Consider the following 6,000-nt stretch of genomic DNA (forward strand, 5'->3'; position numbering starts at 1 on the left):
CCTGGTTCTTGTCGTACTCATCAGTTCTCCTGTAAATAGACCTGACACAACAGCCGTAGGCTGAGGACTTTTAGAAGGAGAGACTTTAACTCCTTGGTCGCTAGCACCACATACATTAATTTTACACTACTGCTTTTACCTCTACTGCAGCAAAAGGGCAGCCAGGCTTAGGTGCGATCTCTGTCATACAGTCCTGAGTCACCGCTCTCTCTGTAGAAACACAGGAGGGGATACAAAGTCCCTCCTTCACTCTTAGCAAAGCCTACCCTGCAAAGGGAGGATCCTCTTAGTCCTTCTCAGGCTGCTGATTCAGATGGTTAAAAAAATCCAAATGCAGGTATATGCCCACATAACTGATTACTCAGAAGTAGGAGGCAGTACATAATTCACCAAATAAGTTCTGAAAGATGCATAATTAGTAGAATTACAGTCTCTCGTTCCTTTCAAAATGAGATCATCACCGGGGAAAAAAATTCTGTAACAACCACTACGATATTTATAACTCGGTATGTATCATGAAGCAGTCTCCCAGAAAGAAAGAGATAATAGTTCACAGATATGTTTGGTTTTTATCAAAGCCTGCTCAGCATTTATACATTAGAAAAAGAAATTTAAACCCACTGATCTCTCAGGGTTAATGACAAGAGAAACAAATTTTAGAAACTGGTTCAGTTCTCAAGTCCCTATTTTAATAAAGCTAACTATTTTCCTAAGCTATGATCTGATCAGCTCTCACAACAAAACACTTCGTGGCAGAAGCTTTGTGAGTGTGTTCAGTGGAAGCCCATGAGCTTGTGGAGAAGCACCCTGAAGTGATGGAGGACAGCTGCCTGGTCCTGCAGGTCAGGACTTGAGCCCAGCACCCTGGCTGACATCTGCCTGGTGTAGTCATCTGTGAAAACAGATGTGAAGACAATGTACTCAAAATATGTGACCATAAAAGACTGCACAGAATTTTGTGGGTTTACATTAAGGTTAGTGATGTTTGGTTCTGAGGGGCAAAAAAGCTACTAAAATAGAGCATCTGTCAATTATTCCATCTTTATATGTGCAACTTCTCCTTTAAATTTTTGACTTTCACTTGAGATCCTGGATGGAATCAAGATTTTCTTAATATTTAATTGGAAATAGACTCTCCCTTTACTATCTTTACATCTTTCTATAGAAATATGAGTCTTTGACACTGCAGAGCAAACACCAGGTAGAGAAATTCTGCTACAACTTTCTCTCCCTACTCTGACCAACACAGTATGAGATGCTAATCACCCTTCAAACCTTTTAGCATGAAGACTGACTCTTGAGACTCTATTAATGAAGACCCAGCTGCAGTAAGCTGGGCTCGTGGTTTGAACAGATGGTACAAGAATGCCCAAATAATGAACTGGGAAGGGCAGGTGTCCAAGAAAGTACTTCAAGTAACTTTAAATGCACATTAGACTGGGTGCAATTTGTCAGCCAATACATGAATCTTTAGTCACAAGCATAGCACCGAGCTCAGGGAAGACACAACCTGTTTTAATCAGCTTGCCCCTGGGCAGGAAAAGCATAGTAGCAGTGACACTTGCTGAGTGTAGATAGGTCTCAACAGTTACCTGTGCATCCACCGCATCTGATTCACTCATTGCTGGCACCACACTGTCACACTCACCTGTAAGAGACTAACACTAACATACGCAACCAGCTAAAAACAGTCTGTGCTGGCAAGAACCATTGGCAAAACAGTCAGTGATAAGATCCAAACGCATTACCCTCATGTAACAGATATTTCAAGAGTTAAAAAAAATAAAATAAAAATCCTGTGTTAGGGCTGCCATGAATAAGAGTTGACCGGATCAAAAGAGTTCCTTGTTCCTGCAATCCAGATGAATGACTTGGCATTTGTCAACATTAAAACCCATTTTATTGAAACGGGCACTGCAGACTGCACCATCCTATCTCTCTGTGTAACCACTCTGTCCCCATCATTATTGGCTACTCCGTCAGTTTGTGTGTCATCCTCAGATTCTATCAGCAGCAATTTTATATTTATTTCCAGATCACCGATAGAGAAATTGAAATAACACCGGACACAGACTATTATAAAAACCTCACTCCCATCAGTCAGCATTCCCTGCTTTTTTTTGACTCTAGTCAAAATATTGCGCTGGGCCATGTTGAACACATTACAAAAGCATATTATCCCTCTGCAGTCACTCTCAACAACTGAATTTGCAATCACATAGAAAAATGAAAGTTGTTCTGCTTAGCAGGCTCTACCTCCTTGAAAGCTATGTTGCCTGATATTAATTATATTTCTAGTTAGCAATTGAATCTCATATTTCCCTGTGCGCTATTTTACCAGATATTGACTTCAGGTTGGTCAGTCTGTAATTACCTTCTCCACTCCTCACCACCCTCTAAAGTACTGGCAAAACCTAAGAACTTTGCAGTCATTTGTAACATTGCCAGCACTCCCAGGTTTATTAAAACCAGACGTTTCCTGAGCCAACCCTCTCAAGACTCCTAGGTATATGTTATCCTAACAAATGATGTTTAGCAGACTCTTCGGTTACTTCTTCTTGGAAGTAATCACCCTTATCTAAGCCCATATGCTGTGGCTTTTAAAATACAGAGTGGAAATCATGACATAATGCCTTTGACTCCCTGACTTCATTATCATCTCTTTAATTATCTCTGCCTGATAATGCCAGCATTCCGCCTGTTCCCAAACCTGCAGAAGGTCCTCATAGCCTCTACCCCCTCTTGCTCATGTGGTGTGTTTAGCTGTCCCCTGCTCCAGCAACCCCTTTTCTGCTGCCCCTTTCCCCTCTCCAACACTGAAGGGGTGGTGTGGACAAGGAACAGCAAGCAAGTCCTGGAGGAAGGTCAGGAAGGATTCCCAATAACTGCCTAGGGATTCAGAGGCTTACTGCAATTCACCTAAAGGTTAATAGGGCCAAAAGCCCTGCCTGCAATTAGGGGAAAATTGTACAAGGAGAAAAATTTGCTCCTATCCTCAGAGTCGCCATGCTGTTGTACAGGGCTTCTCTCCATCCAAAAAAGGTCAGGAAAGTAAGTTAACAGTTGGCACAGAGCCCATAACAAAGACAGGGACAGAAGTCACGGCTCTAAACTATTAATTTTGTGTCTTTTTCCCATTCCACTCCATCTTTTTTCCAAATTACCTGCTCTATCTTGTCTTCACTGCCACATGCACAACTGAACTAAAAGCTCTGCACTCAGAATAAATATCTACTACAAGGAGAAGCTTGTTATAGTACTAACACATTCACTGCACACACACTGCATTCTAATAACTATGGTCATGTAGAGAAATCCTCTTAGATCAAAGAAATACCGCAACGAATAATGAGAATGTTCAACAAAACTCTCTGAAGCAAACAGGGAAATGGAAAGATTGTTTGACCTTTTAATACTGTAAATACATCTGTAGTGCCCAAGGAATGGCTGCATCCCACAGCCTCCTGAAAAAACACCTGATGCCTCTAATAACACTGTCTTCCTGCATGTCTCTGTAACAGCCGCATGGCTCCTCTTAGTAGCAGGACAAGACAGCTGGGATTATGTGGAGCAGCATTTCCCAGGTTGGGGTCTGGGTTAGGTTTTTTTCTTCCAGGAACTGTGTCCACTTAATAGGCTAGGTCATCAAATGCAGCATCCATTCCTTCTCAATAGTTAGGCAGTAGCAGAATATCGGGGATCTGTGGCTGCAGCCAACCAAGGGTTAATTTGTTAGTCATGACAGCCACATGAAGAACCAGCTGCAACAACACACATGTCCCACTGGACAAGCCACACTTCACTGGGAGAAGGGCGAACAGCCTGATCTTAGAGGTCTCAGTCCTGAAGAAGCTGTGAGGAGCAGAAGGGGGGTTTGACGAGTGCCCGAGGCAATGGCACCCGCACCTCCTCAGTATCTCCTCTGAGTGACGAAGGAAGCTGCCTCCATAATATTTCGGTTCACCCCATGCAGAAGTGTCTGCAGGAAGAAGGCTCTTCGGTGCATGAGGTTGGGAGCGAGCCTGTACACTCAGCAAAGCACTTTCTGTGAGTGGCAGTGACGGGCACAAAGCATAAACTGGTCTGCTCCATGCACCTGTGCACAGGGCAAAGACCATCAAGTTAATTCTACTCTAATTATCTCCCAGACTGGGAGAAGAATAGCTGTGAAGCTGCTTTGCCTTACAGCAGGGCTGATGTGCTGGGCACTGAAAGGTCTGCTGGATCTCTGGAAGCCAAGCTGTTGTCTGCACAGAGCCACACTGTGCCGTTGGACTCAACGATCTTAAAGGTCTTTTCCAATCTAAATGATTCCATGATTCTATGAAGACTCACCAGCTTGTTAAGAGGTACCAAGGCACAGCGCTGGGTCAGGTCTCCAAAAGAGTTCAGTTTCCATTCTGTTAGGTCTGTGAAACTCTAGTCCCAGGGATGAGTACTGATCTGTTTGCAAAATCAGCCCTAAGCTCTTGAAATCCGCCCTTTCTTATGTTCTTCCAATTACTACTGATCTCCTCATTTAAAAGCCTGTTAGTGCTGACGGGTGGTGTGATCTGCACGCTAATAGAAACAGGATTTTGGAGTCTGCAGAGCTACTTCTGGTTCAAATGTTTTAGCCACTCTTCCTTGAAAGTAGCATTAGAAAATAGTAACAGGGTGTTTAATATTACACTTAGAGAAAGCAGAACTGTTTCACTGATCTCTCACAATTCTCTGGTCATGTCAAAGGAAAGCCATGACTTACTCAGACTGCCAAAATACTTTTGAGCAAACATCACACACAATAAAGAGAAACTGTAGGAATTAGACAGCATAGGGGAAGGGGGTAAAATATTGTTTGGATGGAACTGTAACAAAGAGAAAAGTGATGAATCAACTGTCCTATTTTCACCCTGGCAAACACCATATGCCTCAAGGCTTCACCCTGGATCCCTCACTGTGTAATTTGCTTGTGTTTATGAACGATCTAGAAAGGGATGGAACTGAAATAGCAAAAATGCACTAGCCACAAATTTTTAGGTGGGTCAGTAGTAGGAAAAATTATGATGACATTCAGGAAGACCTTAGAGAAGCAACAGGCCCAAGTAAGAAAATTCCAGTGCTGAAACACCAAAGACCTGTAACATCGGAAAGGGGGGAAAATTGCTTGCACAATTTAAAATCTAAATGGAGGTGGGCAACTTTTTCTTTAGTGGGGAAAAAAAAATAAAATTCTTTACACCCATCCCATGACCTGTACCCCAGAACTGCTGAGGCCCCTCGGTGCTGCACAGTGCATCCCCCCAGCAGGCGCGTGCCCAGCACCTCGGGCACAGAATGCCACTGCGACTGAGCAGTAATTGCCCCTGTCCCACCACAGGAGGGGACATGTCCCACAGCAGGGCAGCACCTCCCCTCCTGCCCCCCTCCCCCAGCTCACAGCATGGCAGGTCCTCCTCTGCCTCCTCCTGTCACACAAACATACGCCTGGGTCCCTCAGGTGCCCCTTAGCCACTGTCTCAGTGAGGAGCACCAAGCAGGAGAGCAAAGAGGGACAGAGGATGCAGCGGGAAAGAGAAAGAGGCTGTGGTGTTATAAGGTGGTGGAGCAGAAAAGACAGAGATAGAGCAGGGAGGAGGAATGGTCAAAAGAAGGGGCTAGGGAGAGGATGCTGCACTGTAGGTGGTACAAAAACATAATGAAGGTGACAAAATGAAGTAGCCCAATGCACCACTGTAGATATATTCATGTAGATTCCACATGTGCACAAATGCCAGCAGAGACCCAAAGTTAATTTGGAATGTAACACTTAAAAATGTTTGAGCAATTCTACATAAGCACTGCAGACCCAGCTGAAATCCTACACATAGCATCTCTTCCTAGGCTCTAAAAAGTTCATCGGAGATACTGCACTGGTTAAATGGGGTCATGAGGTGCAACAGGGAGGAAAAAAATACAAAAATTCCTGTTAAAGCAGGATTTTAAGAAGACATCCTAGGGAAAGAGCAGAAGAAGGGGCTA

This window comes from Falco cherrug, chromosome 13 (assembly GCF_023634085.1).
Source record: "Falco cherrug isolate bFalChe1 chromosome 13, bFalChe1.pri, whole genome shotgun sequence".
NCBI classification, from domain to species: Eukaryota; Metazoa; Chordata; class Aves; order Falconiformes; family Falconidae; genus Falco; species Falco cherrug.